The sequence below is a fragment of the Salvelinus sp. IW2-2015 genome, linkage group LG18, assembly GCF_002910315.2.
Source record: "Salvelinus sp. IW2-2015 linkage group LG18, ASM291031v2, whole genome shotgun sequence".
Lineage (NCBI taxonomy): Eukaryota > Metazoa > Chordata > Actinopteri > Salmoniformes > Salmonidae > Salvelinus > Salvelinus sp. IW2-2015.
Window position 1 is genome coordinate 62,420,921 of NC_036858.1, and position 14,359 is coordinate 62,435,279.

At 44.2% G+C, this 14,359-nt stretch overlaps 1 long non-coding RNA gene across 1 annotated transcript; it reads left to right on the plus strand.

The window, feature by feature from the left end:
* The first annotated feature begins 1,876 nt into the window (after nucleotides 1–1,876).
* Nucleotides 1,877–2,328, plus strand: LOC139029176 (uncharacterized). Its single transcript, XR_011481465.1, has 2 exons — nucleotides 1,877–1,948; nucleotides 2,107–2,328. It is a non-coding gene; the product is annotated as an uncharacterized lncRNA (long non-coding RNA).
* Nucleotides 2,329–14,359: the final 12,031 nt, after the last annotated feature.

A 14,359-nucleotide genomic window follows, 5' to 3' on the forward strand; every position in this document is an offset into this window, starting at 1 on the left:
TGTTCGCGGCGAACCAGGACTAAGGATCTGCCGGAGCCGTGCAGCCAGCCATAGCGTGCCAAGCCGCCAAGCCAGTCATGCCTACGTGAGCAGCCCTACAGGTCATGAGGCCTGCCCTACAGTCCATGAGCTGCCCTACAGCATGACTGCCCCATATGGAGCTGCCCTCAGCCATGAGCTGCCTCAGTCATGAGCTGCCCACTCAGTCATGACTGCCACTTCAGTCATGAGCTGCCACTCAGTCCGGAGCTGCCACTCAGTCCGGAGCTGCCACTCAGTCCGGAGCTGCCACTCAGTCCGGAGTTGCCCCTCTGTCCGGAGTTGCCTCTCTGTCCTGAGCTACCTCTCTGTCCTGAGCTACCTCTCTGTCCTGAGCTACCTCCAAAATCATGTGGGGGCCTTGGGGAGGATTCTTAGGCCAAGGTCGTGGGCGAGGGTCGCCACTCAAAGGACGCTAAGGAGGGGGACAAATACAGTGGTGGAGTGGTGTCCTCGTCCACCGCCGGAGCCGCCACCGCGGACAGATGCACACCCAGACCCTCCTCTTGAGTTGTAGGGGTGCGTTCGGAGTCCGCACCTCAGGAGGGGGGTACTGTAACGTCCTGACCAGAGTTATTATGTGTTTTGCTTGTTTAGTGTTGGTCAGGACGTGAGCTGGGTGGGAATTCTATGTTGTGTGTCTAGTTTGTCTGTTTCTATGTCCAGCCTAATATGGTTCTCAATCAGAGGCAGATGGTAATCGTTGTCCCTGATTGAGAATCATATATAGGAGGCTTGTTTTGTGTTGGSAGTTGGTGGGTGTTTGTTTCCTGTCTCTGTGTTTGTGTTCTGCACCAGATAGGACTGTCTCGGCTTTCACGTTTGTTGTTTTTGAATTGTTGTTAAGTGTTCACAGTTTACCGTCTATTAAACATGTTAAACACTAACCGCGCTGCATGTTGGTCCTCTCCTTCAGCCCAGGAAGAAAGCCGTTACAGTTGTTTTGCCCATTCACCCTCTGAATGGCACACATACACAATACATGTCTCATTTGTCTCAAGGCTTGAAAATAATTCTTTAACCTGACTCCTCCCCTTCATCTACACTGATTGAAGTGGATTTAACAAGTGACATCAATAAGGGATCATAGCTTTCACCTTGATTCACCTGGTCAGTCAATGTTATGGTGATTATAGGGGGACTTTACAATGATGGTGAAAACTTGGAGAAAAGTTTGGGTTATGTGAGTTAAAATCTACCGGAAAGTCACAGAGGGTGCATGGAGGGACATGTCCAAATGCTGAATTTAGGCACTTTAGCAAGTCTTTATTAATATTAAAAAATCGGATTAATTGAATTCTCAATGTGGTCTATATTAAAGGGCACTTCATTAAATATAACAGGCTTTTAAAAATTMTATATTGGTGCACAATTTCTACTTAAAATATCAAAGGGACGCAAAAGGCACTCATTTCGTGGAACAACCCAGTAATTCGTGGAACAACCCAGTAATTCGTGGAACAACCCAGTAATTGTTATGGCTCTAAAATAACTAAATACGTATTCTGCTCTGAATGGTTTTTCATTAAGCATTAATATTCTACATACATTCTTTCAAACCATTATATATTTTAATATTCAGTATTAATCAGTTAATAGTGGAGAGACCAATTACATACATTCTGTATTTATGCTTTCGTGTTTGTCCATGTACCTAATCTTGTTACCTCAATTTTATTTGCGTAGTCTGTCCAAAGAGATTATTCTACCTGGCTTACTAACTGGCTAGTTTCAAGTTTAATGTCACATGCACAAGTACTAGTGAATGCCTTCTTGCAGCTCGAAGCCCAACATCAGTAATAAATATCAATGCATGCACTGAAAATACCGGTAGGAAAAACACACACAATAATCGAAATAAGAGATGAGAAAGTAAGAAACTATATACATGGTCAGTAGCGAAATACAGGTCAGTTCGCAAGGTCAGTAGCGATAAAATACAGGTCATTTCCAGGGTCAGTATCTACAGGTCGTTCAGTTCAGTAGGCTATATACAGGACGTAGTCAGTTGACACAGGTCAGTAATTGCTATATACAGGTCAGTTCCAGGTCAGTAGCTATATACAGGGTCAGTTCCAAGGTCAGTAGCTATATACAGGGTCAGTTCCAAGGTCAGTAGCTATATACAGGGTCAGTTCCAGGTTCAGTTCCAATACCATATTTACAATATGCAGGGTTACTGGAGTGATAGAGGTACAGTGCCTTTAGAAAGTTTTCATACCCCTTGATTTATTCAACATCTTGTTGTGTTACAGCCTGAATTCACAATACCCCATAATGACAAAGTGAAGAATTTTTTTTTGGAAATGCTTGCCAATTTCTTGAAAATGAAACACAGAAATATCTAATTTACATAAGTATTCACTCCCCCGAATCAATACATGTTAGAATCACCTTGGCAGCCATTACAGCTTTGAGTATTTCTGGGTAAATCGCTCAGAGTTTTGCACATCTGGATTGTACAATTTGCACATTATTCTTTTTTTTTTTAAATTCTTCTAGTTCTGTGAAGTTGGTTGTTGATCATTGTTAGACAGTCATTTTCAAGTCTTGCCATAGATTTCAAAGCCGATTTAAGTCAAAACTGTAACTCGGACACTCAGGAACTGTCACGTTCCTGACCTGTTTTCTGTTGTTTTTGTATGTGTTAGTCGGTCAGGGCGTGAGTGTGGGTGGGCATTCTATGTTATGTGTTTCTATGTTGGTTAATGGGTGACCTGATATGGTTCTCAATTAGAGGCAGGTGGTTTTCATCTCCTCTGATTGAGAACCATATTAAGGTAGGTGGTTTCACATTGTTTGTTGTGGGTGGTTGTCTTCCGTGTCTGTTTGCACCACACGGGACTGTTTCGTTTGTTCGGTTTTTGTGTAGTCTATTTTCCTGTTCGTGCGTTCTTCGTGTTATGTAAGTTCGTTTGTTCAGGTCTGTTGTCTACATCGTTTATTTGTTTTTGTAGTATATTATTCAAGTGTTATTTCGTGTTTCGTCATTTTCATTTGAATAAATATGTCTACCTTCAACGCTGCATTTTGGTCATCTGATCCTTCTCTCCTCTCCTCGTCCGAGGAGGAGGAAGACGACAGCCGTTACAGGAACATTCAATGATATCTTGGTAAACAACTGCAGTGTATAATTTGGCCTTGTGTTTTAGGTTATTTTCCTGCTGAAAGGTGAATTTGTCTCCAGTGGCAGTTGGAAAGCAGACAGAACCAGGTTTCCCTCTTAAGATTGTGCCTGTGCTTATCTCTAGTCCGTTTATTTTTTATCAAAAAAAACTCCCTAGTTCTTGCCAATCTGTGCGCGGGGGCCGCGAACTTCCTACAGTACTGGTGCGCAGAAGAAATGCTATGCCACGCATAGACGCAAGAGATTGAACATTAGTTTGCACTATATAGATAAACGTTTATTCTGTGATCGAATCAATATTATATCAGCCCCTTTTCAATGCAACAAACCAAAACGCATAACTTTGCAAGATTGAGTCAGATTTTGTTGTAGGAATAGCCAGAGCGCAAAAGAGTAGAATTCTGTTGGCGGGGGTAGTTTACGAGCGGTGAGCCACATTTGTTGATATTCTTTGCTAGTTAGCGAGTTATTAGCCCAGTTATACATAAGTATAGGTCAGTAAAGGTGAGTTACAGCTTCCTACAAGAGCACAAAACGTGTAGGCTAGATTTCAACTCTTTGAAAAGCCAGTCTTAAGGTAAAAAGTTTGTCACTGAGTTCCCTGATTTCCTATCGGACCTTGTAGTCATAGCAGATAATATTAACAATTTTGGTGACTTTAATATTCACATGGAAAAGTCCACAGACCCACTCCAAAAGGCTTTCGGGGCCGTCATCGACTCAGTGGGTTTTGTCCAACATGTCTCTGGACCTACTTACTGCCACAGTCATACTCTGGACCTAGTTTTGTCCCATGGAATAAATGTTGTGGATCTTAATGTTTTTCCTCATAATCCAGGACTATCGTACTACCATTTTATTACGTTAGCAATCGCAACAAGTAATCTGCTCAGACCCCAAACAAGGAGCATCAAAAGTCGTGCTATAAATTCTCAGACAACCCAAAGATTCCTTGATGCCCTTCCAGACTCCCTCTGGCTACCTAAGGACGTCAGAGGACCAAAATCAGTTAACCACCTAACTGAGGAACTCAATTTAACCTTACGCAATACCCTAGATGCAGTTGCACCCCTAAAAACAAAAAACATTTGTCATAAGAAACTAGCTCCCTGGTTGTTATGGGATTTTTATGAATAAATGACTAAAATATGTATACATTTGACTTAGATGTTACTGTATGAATGAAACTTATTATAATCATAATGCTGAATGTAATATGTTCCTTGTTAGAAAGAATGGGTTTATCTTCAGACAGGCTTGAATGATGTGTCTACCCAGGGAGGGGAAAGACCTTGGGTTGGTTGCAGATAGTTTAACAGGTGGCAGACAGTAATGAGAACGCTAACTATACTGCCATTGTATCCGAGAGGAGGATGGACATTAAAAACTATGACATCTTTATTATATAACTTGATGTYAATTATACCATGATCAATACTCTCGAGAATAAACGCTATTGATTGATTTTAAGACTGGTTTCTGTCCATTTAATGCTGATAAGTATTTTACAAATTCTTATGTATGGGCAGAGTGTTTTAATTGAATTGGTTGATAAACATATAGGAATTAAATTCCTTTAACACTGGTATACAGAAAATACCCGAGCTCTGAAGCAAGCTTCCAGAAAATTGGAACGGAAATGGCGCCGCACCAAACTGGAAGTCTTCCGACTAGCTTGGAAAGACAGTACCGTGCAGTATCGAAGAGCCCTCACTGCTGCTCGATCATCCTATTTTTCCAACTTAATTGAGGAAAATAAGAACAATCCYAAATGTATTTTTGATACTGTCGCAAAGCTAACTAAAAAGCAGCATTCCCCAAGAGAGGATGGCTTTCACTTCAGCAGTGATACATTCATGAACTTCTTTGAGGAAAAGATCATGATCATTAGAAAGCAAATTACGGACTCCTCTTTAAATCTGCCTATTCCTCCAAACCTCAGTTGTCCTGAGTCTGCCCAACTCTGCCAGGACCTAGGATCAAGGGAGACACTCAAGTGTTTTAGTACTATATCTCTTGACACAATGATGAAAATAATCATGGCCTCTAAACCTTCAAGCTGTATACTGGACCCTATTCCAACTAAACTACTGAAAGAGCTGCTTCCTGTGCTTGGCCCTCTTATGTTGAACATAATGAATGGCTCTCTATCCACCGGATGGGTACCAAACTCACTAAAAGTGGCAGTAATAAAGCCTCTCTTGAAAAAGCCAAAACTTGACCCAGAAAATATAAAAAACTATCGGCCTATATCGAATCTTCCATTCCTCTCAAACATTTTAGAAAAAGCTGTTGCGCAGCAACTCACTGCCTTCCTGAAGACAAAAAATGTATACGAAATGCTTCAGTCTGGTTTTAGACCCCATTATAGCACTGAGACTGCACTTGTGAAGGTGGTAAATTACCTTTTAATGGCGTCAGACCGAGGCTCTGCATCTGTCCTCGTGCTCCTAGACCTTAGTGCTGCTTTTGATACCATCGATCACCACATTCTTTTGGAGAGATTGGACAAGTTCTGGACAGGTTTAGATTTTATCTGTCGGAAAGATATCAGTTTGTCTCTGTGAATGGTTTGTCCTCTGACAAATCAACTGTACATTTCGGTGTTCCTCAAGGTTCCGGTTTAGAACCACTATTGTTTTCACTATATATTTTACCTCTTGGGGATGTAATTCAAAAACATAATGTTAACTTTCACTGCTATGCGGATGACACACAGCTGTACATTTCAATGAAACATGGTGAAGACCCAAAATTGCCCTCGCTAGAAGCCTGTGTTTCAGACATAAGGAAGTGGATGGCTGCAAACTTTCTACTTTTAAACTCGGACAAAACAGAGATGCTTGTTCTAGGTCCCAAGAAACAAAGAGATCTTCTGTTGAATCTGGCAATTAATCTTGATGGTTGTACAGTCGCTCAAATAAAACTGTGGACCTCGCGTTACTCTGAGCCTTCGATCTCTCTTTGACGAACATATCAGAGCTGTTTCAAGGATAGCTTTTCATCTAATGTAACATTGCAAAAAATCTGAAACTTTCTGTCCAAAATTATGCAGAAAAATTAATCCATGCTTTTGTACTTTCTATGTTAGACACTGCAATGCTCTACTTTCCGGCTACCCGGATAAAGCACTAAATTAAAACTTCAGTTAGTGCTAAATAGGCTGCAAGAACTCTGACTAGAACCAAAAAATGGGGTAATATTACTCCAGTTCAAGCCTCCTACACTGGCTTCCTGTTTAAGGCAAGGGCTGATTCCAATGTTTTACTGACTAAACTACAAAGCAAATGGGCTGGCTCCTACCTATCTTTACGATTTGGTCCTGTCGTACATACCTACCGTACGCTACAGTCGACAAACGCAGGCCTCCTAATTGTCCCTAGAATTCTAAGCAAACAGCTGGAGGCAGATTTCTTCTAAGAGCTAACATTTTAGGAATGGTCTGCTATCCATGTGAGAGACGCAGACTCTGTCTCAACCTTTAAGCTTTTACTGAAGATCATCTCTTCAGTAGGTCATATGATTGAGTGTAGTCTGGCCCAGAGTGTGGAAGGTGAATTGAAAGCACTGGAGCCAACGAACACCCTTGCTGTCTCTGCCTGGCGGTCCCCTCTCTCCACTGGGATCTCTGCCTCTTAAACCCTATTAGCGGGGCTGATCACTGGTTACGGTCTCTTCCATGCTGTCCCTAGGTAGGCTCACTTTGAGTGGTAGTCCTGACATCTTCCTGGTTGGACTTCGTAGATCTTGTGGGCATACTCGGCCTTGTCTCAGGAGTGGTAAGTTGGTGGTTGAATGTATCTCTCTAGTGGTGGTTGGCTGTGCTTGGCAACAGTGGTGGTTAATCCTGCCTGTTTGGCCCTGTCTGGGTATCATCGGATGGCCCACAGTGTCTCCTGACCCCTCCTGTCTCAGCTTCCAGATATTTATGCTGCAGTAGTTTAGTGGTCGGGGGCTAGGTCAGTTTGTTATATCTGGAGTACTTCTCCTGTCTTATCCGGTGTCCTGTGTGAATGTAAGTACGCTCTCTCTAATCCTCTCTTTCTTCTCTCTCTTCGGAGGACCTGAGCCCTAGGACCATGCCTCAGAACTACCTGTTTGATGACTCCTGCTGTCCCCATGTCCACCTGGACGTAGCTGCGCTCCCAGTTTCAACTGTTCTGCTGGGCTTATGGAACCCTGACCTGTTCAACGGACGTGCTACGCGTCCCAGACCTGCTGTTTTCAACTCTCTAGAGACAGCAGGACGGTAGAGATACTCTTAATGAGCGGCTATGAAAAGCCAACTGACATTTACCCTGAGGTGCTGACTGTGCTGCACCTCGACAACTACTGTGATTATTATTATTTGACCATGCTGGTCATTTATGAACATTTAACATCTTGGCCATGTTCTGTTATAATCTCCACCCGGCACAGCCAGAAGAGGACTGGCCACCCCTCATTAGCCTGGTTCCTCTCTAGGTTCTTCCCTAGGTTTTGGCCTTTCTAGGGAGTTTTTCCTAGCCACCGTGTCTTACACCTGCATTGCTGCTGTTTGGGTTTTAGGCTGGGTTTCTGTACAGCACTTGGAGATATCAGCTATGTAAGAAAAGGCATATAATAAATTTGATTTGATTTGATTTGATTTGATCATTGCTTTGTACAAAAGGCTTCACAGGAAAGATATTGCTGCCAGTAAGATTGCACCTAAATCAACCCATTTATCGGATCATCAAGACTTAAAGGGAAGCATTCAATTGTTGTGAAGAAGGCTTCAGCGCCCAGAAAGTCCAGCAAGCGCCAGGACCGTCTCCTAAAGTTGATTCAGCTGAGGGATCGGGCACCACCAGTACAGAGCTTGTTCAGGAATGGCAGCAGGAAGGTTGAGTGCATCTGCACGCACAGTGAGGCGAAGACTTTTGGAGGATGCCTGGTGTCAAGAAGGGCAGTAAAGAAGCCACTTCTCTCCAGGAAAAACATCAGGACAGACTGATATTCTGCAAAAGGTACAGGGATTGAACTGCTGAGGACTGGGGTAAAGTCATTTCTCTGATGAATCCCCTTTCCGATTGTTTGGGAATCCGGAAAAAAGCTTGTCCGGAAAGACAAGGTGAGCGCTGCATCAGTCCCTGTGTCATGCCAACAGTAAAGCATCCTGAGACCATCAGTGGTGGGGTTGCTTCTCAGCCAAGGGAGTGGCTCACTTACAATTTTGCCTAAGATCACAGCCATGAATAAAGAATGGGCTGTGTACAGCTGCACGATCGGAAGCTGCTCTGACAGCCAATGCTTGAAGTGAGGGAGATAAGTCTCCAACTTCAGTGATTTTGCAATTCATTCCAGTCATTGGCAGCAGAGAACTGGAAGGAAAGGCGGCCAAAGAGGTGTTGGCTTTGGGGATGACCAGTGAGATATACCTGCTGGAGCGGTGCTACAGGTGGGTGTTGAATGGTGACCAGTGAGCTGAGATAAGGCTGAGATTTACCTAGCAAAGACTTATAGATGACCTGGAGCCAGTGGGTTTGGCGACGAGTGTGAAAGAAGGCCAGCCAACGAGAGCATACAGGTCGCAATGGTAGGTAGTTATATGGCTTTGGTGACAAAACGGATGGCACTGTAATAGGACTGCATCCAATTTGCTGAGTAGAGTGTTGGGGCTATTTTTGTAAATGACATGCCTGCTAATCGAGGATCGGTAGGATGGTCAGTTTTACGAGGGTATGTTTGGCAGCATGAGTGAAGGATGCTTTGTTGCGAAATAGGAAGCTGATTCTAGATTTAATTTTGGATTGGAGATGCTTAATGTGAGTCTGGAAGGAGATTTTACAGTCTAACCAGACACCTAGGTATTTGTAGTTGTCCACATATTCTAAGTCAGAACCGTCCAGAGTAGTGATGCTAGGCGGGTGGGCGGGCGGTGCGGGCAGTGATCGGTTGAAGAGCATACATTTAGTTTTACTAGCATTTAAGAGCAGTTGGAGGCCACGGAAGGAGTGTTGTATGGCATTGAAGCTCGTATGGAGGTTTGTTAACACAGTGTCCAAAGAAGGGCCAGATGTATACAGAATGGTGTCGTCTGCGTAGAGGTGGAATAAAGAATCACCCGCAGCAAGAGCGACATCATTGACAGAGAAAATGAAAATGATCATTGACAGAGAAAATGATGTATACAGAGAAGCGAGTCAGCCTGAGAATTTAACCCTGTGGCACCCCCATAGAGACTGCCAGAGGTCCGGACAACGGGCCCTCCAATTTGACACACTGAACTCTATCTGAGAGGTAGTTAGTGAACCAGGCGAGGCAGTCATTAGAGAAACCAAGGCTGTTGAGTCTGCCGATAACAATACGGTGATTGACAGAGTCGAAAGCCTTGGCCAGGTCGATGAAGAAGGCTGCACGGTACTGTTTAAATGTGTAAACATTTCTAAAACATAATTTGACATGGGTATTGTGTGTAGGCCAGTGACACAAAATCTACATTTAATCCACCACAAAATTAGGAAAAAGTCAAGGGGTGTGAGTACTTTCCAAAGGCACTGTAGATATGTATGGGGTAAGGTGACTAGGCTTCAGGATATATGATAGAGTAGCAGCAGCGTAAATTATGATTGTGTGTGTGTGTGTAGAGTCAGTATAAATGTACTGTATCTGCATGTTATGTGTGTGAACAAATTATGAAGTGTTTGTGTGTGTGTTGGAGTGTGTAGAGTCCTGTGAGTGTGCGTAGAGACAGTGCAAAATAAAATACAAGGGGGTCAACTTAGATAGTCCGTGTAGCCATTCTGTTAGCTATTTAGCAGTCTTATTGCTTGTGAATATAAGATGTTTCTGGAGAACAACCTGGTCTCATAGACTAGACGTAACATAGTAAATGGAAATACGGAACACTCAAATTAGTACGATACGTTACATTTGGTATGGTTACATAAGACAAACCTTACTTCAGGTAAACCCAAAGGTTGTGAGTTCGAATCACATCACATAAAACTTGAGCATTTTAGCTAATTAACGACTTTTCAACTACTTACTACATTTTAGCTACTTTTCAACTACTTCACATTTTAACTAACCCTTCCCCTAACCTTCACCGATTTAGCTAACCCTTCCCCTAACCTTAATTCTTTAACCTCTAAACTTAACCGTAACCCCTAGCCTGGCTGAAGTTAGCCAGCTAGCCACCTGGCTAGAATTTGTAACATATCATACATTTTTGCAAATTTGTAACATACTGTAAGTTTTTGAAAAATTTACATATTGTACGAATTGTAATTAGTAACATATCATCTGAAATGGGTGAAGGACATCCACAAATGAATACAGTGGGGAGAACAAGTATTTGATACACTGCCGATTTTGCAGATTTTCCTACTTACAAAGCATGTAGAGGTCTGTAATTTTTATCATAGGTACACTTCAACTGTGAGAGACGGAATCTAAAACATCTATCTAGAGACGGAATCTAAAACAAAAATCCCGAAAATCACATTGTATGATTTTTAAGTAATTAATTAGCATTTTATTGCATGACATAAGTATTTGATACATCAGAAAAGCAGAACTTAATATTTGGTACAGAAACCTTTGTTTTGCCAAATTACAGAGATCATACGTTTCCTGTAGTTCTTGACTAGGTTTGCACACACTGCAGCAGGGATTTTGGCCCACTCCTCCCTACAGATCTTCTCCAGATCCTTCAGGTTTCGGGGCTGTCGCTGGGCAATACGGAGTTTCAGCTCCTCCAAAGATTTTCTATTGGGTTCAGGTCTGGAGACTGGCTAGGCCACTCCAGGACCTTGAGATGCTTCTTACGGAGCCACTCCTTAGTTGCCATGGCTGTGTGCTTCGTGTCGTTGTCATGCTGGAAGACCCAGCCACGACCCATTTTCAATGCTCTTACTGAGGGAAGGAGGTTGTTGGCTAAGATCTCGCAATACATGGCCCATCCATCCTCCCCTTAATACGGTGCAGTCGTCCTGTCCCCTTTGCAGAAAGCATCCCCAAAGAATGATGTTTCCACCTCCATGCTTCACGGTTGGGATGGTGTTCTTGGGGTTGTACTCATCCTTCTTCTTCCTCCAAACACGGCGAGGAGTTTAGACCAAAAAGCTCTATTTTTGAATCATCAGACCACATGACCTTCTCCCATTCCTCCTCTGGATCATCCAGATGGTCATTGGCAAACTTCAGACGGCCTGGACATGCGCCTGCTTGAGCAGGGGACCTTGTGTGCGCTGCAGGATTTTAATCCATGACGGCGTAGTGTGTTACTAATGGTTTTCTTTGAGACTGTGGTCCCAGCTCTCTTCAGGTCATTGACCAGGTCCTGCCGTGTAGTTCTGGGCTGATCCCTCACCTTCCTCATGATCATTGATGCCCACGAGGTGAGATCTTGCATGGAGCCCCAGACCGAGGGTGATTGACCATCATCTTGAACTTCTCTTATTTTCTTCTATTTTCTAATAATTGCGCCAACAGTTGTTGCCTTCTCACCAAGCTGCTTGCCTATTGTCCTGTAGCCCATCCCAGCCTTGTGCAGGTCTATCAGCATATCGATTGTGCTACCAGGGCTGGAAAAACACTAGACCATTGTTATACTAATTTCCGCGACGCTTATAAGGCCCTCCCCCGCCCCCCTTTCGGAAAAGCTGACCACGACTCCATTTTGTTGATTCCAGCCTACAAACAGAAACTCAAACAACAAGCTCCCCGCTCAGGTCTGTTCAACGCTGGTCCGACCAATCTGAATCCACGCTTCAAGACTGCTTCGATCACGCGGATGGAATATGTTTCCGCATCGCGTCCAACAACAATATTGACGAATATGCTGATTCGGTGAGCGAGTTCATTAGGAAGTGCATTGACGATGTCGTACCCACAGCAACGATAAAAACATTCCCAAACCAGAAAGTGGATTGACGGCAGCATTCGCGTGAAACTGAAAGCGCGAACCACTGCTTTTAACCAGGGCAAGGTGACCGGAAGCATGACCGAATACAAACAGTGTAGCTATTCTTCCGCAAGGCAATCAAACAGGCTAAGTCTCAGTACAGAGACAAATCGAGTCGCAATTCAACAGCTCAGACACAAGAGTATTGTGGCAGGTCTACAGTCAATCACGGATTACAAAAGAAAACCAGCCCCCGCGGACCAGATGTCTTGCTCCCAGACAGGCTAAACAACTTTTTGCCCGCTTTGAGGACAATACAGTGCCACTGACACGGCCCCCTACCAAAACCTGCGGGCTCTCCTTCACTGCAGCCGAGGTGAGTAAAACATTTAAACGTGTTAACCCTCGCAAGGCTGCAGGCCCAGACGGCATTCCCAGCCGCGTCCTCAGAGCATGCGCAGACCAGCTGGCTGGTGTGTTTACGGACATATTCAATCAATCTTATCCCAGTCTGCTGTTCCCACATGCTTCAAGAGGCCACCATTGTTCCTGTTCCCAAGAAAGCTAAGTAACTGAGCTAAACGACTACCGCCCTGTAGCACTCACTTCCGTCATCATGAAGTGCTTTGAGAGACTAGTCAAGGACCATATCACCTCCACCCTACCGGACACCCTAGACCCACTCCAATTTGCTTACCGACCCAATAGGTCCACAGACGACGCAATCGCAACCACACTGCACACTGCCCTAACCCATCTGGACAAGAGGAATACCCATGTGAGAGCTGTTCATCGATTACAGCTCAGCATTTAACACCATAGTACCCTCCAAACTCGTCATCAAGCTCGAGACCCTGGTCTCGACCCCGCCCTGTGCAACTGGGTCCTGACTTCCTGACGGGCCGCCCCCAGGTGGTGAGGGTAGGTAACAACATCTCCACCCCGCTGATCCTCAACACTGGGGCCCCACAAGGGTGCGTTCTGAGCCTCTCCTGTACTCCCTGTTCACCCACGACTGCGTGGCCATGCACGCCTCCAACTCAATCATCAAGTTTGCGGATGACACTACAGGTAGGCTTGATTACCAACAACGACGAGACGGCCTACAGGGAGGAGGTGAGGGCCCTCGGAGTGTGGTGTCAGGAAAATAACCTCACACTCAACGTCAACAAAACAAAGGAGATGATTGTGGACTTCAGGAAACAGCAGAGGGAGCACCCCCTATCCACATCGACGGGTCAGTAGTGGAGAAGGTGGAAAGTTTTAAGTTCCTCGGTGTACACATCACGGACAAACTGAATTGGTCCACCCACACAGACAGCGTTGTGAAGAAGGCGCAGCAGCGCCTCTTCAACCTCAGGAGGCTGAAGAAATATCGGCTTGTCACCAAAAGCACTCACAAACTTCTACAGATGCACAACGAGAGCATCCTGTCGGGCTGTATCACCGCCTGGTACGGCAACTGCTCGCCCACAACCGTAAGGCTCTCCAAGAGGTAGTGAGGTCTGCAGAACGCATCACCAGGGGCAAACTACCTGCCCTCCAGGACACCTACACCACCCGATGTCACAGGAAGGCCATAAAGATCATCACAGGACAACAACCACCCAAGCCACTGCCTGTTCACCCCGCTATCATCCAGAAGGCGAGGTCAGTACAGGTGCATCAAAGCAGGGACCGAGAGACTGAAAAACAGCTTCTATCTCAAGGCCATCAGACTGTAAACAGCCACCACTAACATTTAGCGGCCGCTGCCAACATACTGACTCAACTCCAGCCACTTTAAAAATGGAATTGATGGAAATTATGTAAAAATGTACCACTAGCCACTTTAAACAATGCCACTTAATACAATGTTACATACCCTACATTACCCATCTCATATGTATATACTGTACTCTATATCATCTACTGCATCTGCCATCTTTATGTAATACATGTACCACTAGCCACTTTAAACTATGCCACTTTATGTTTACATACCCTACAGTACTCATTCATATGTATATACCTACTCTATACCATCTACTGCATCTGCCATGCCGTTCTGTACCACCACTCATTCATATATCTTTATGTACATATTCTTTATCCCTTTACACTTGTGTGTGTGTGTTAAGGTAGTAGTGTGGAATTGTTAGGTTAGATTACTGTTGGTTATTACTGCATTGTTGGAACTAGAAGCACAAGCATTTCGCTACACTCGCATTAACATCTGCTAACCATGTGTATGTGACTAATAAAATTTGATTTGATTTGATTTGATTTGATTTGTCTACAATTTTATCCCTGATGTCCTTACACAGCTCTCTGGTCTTGGCCAT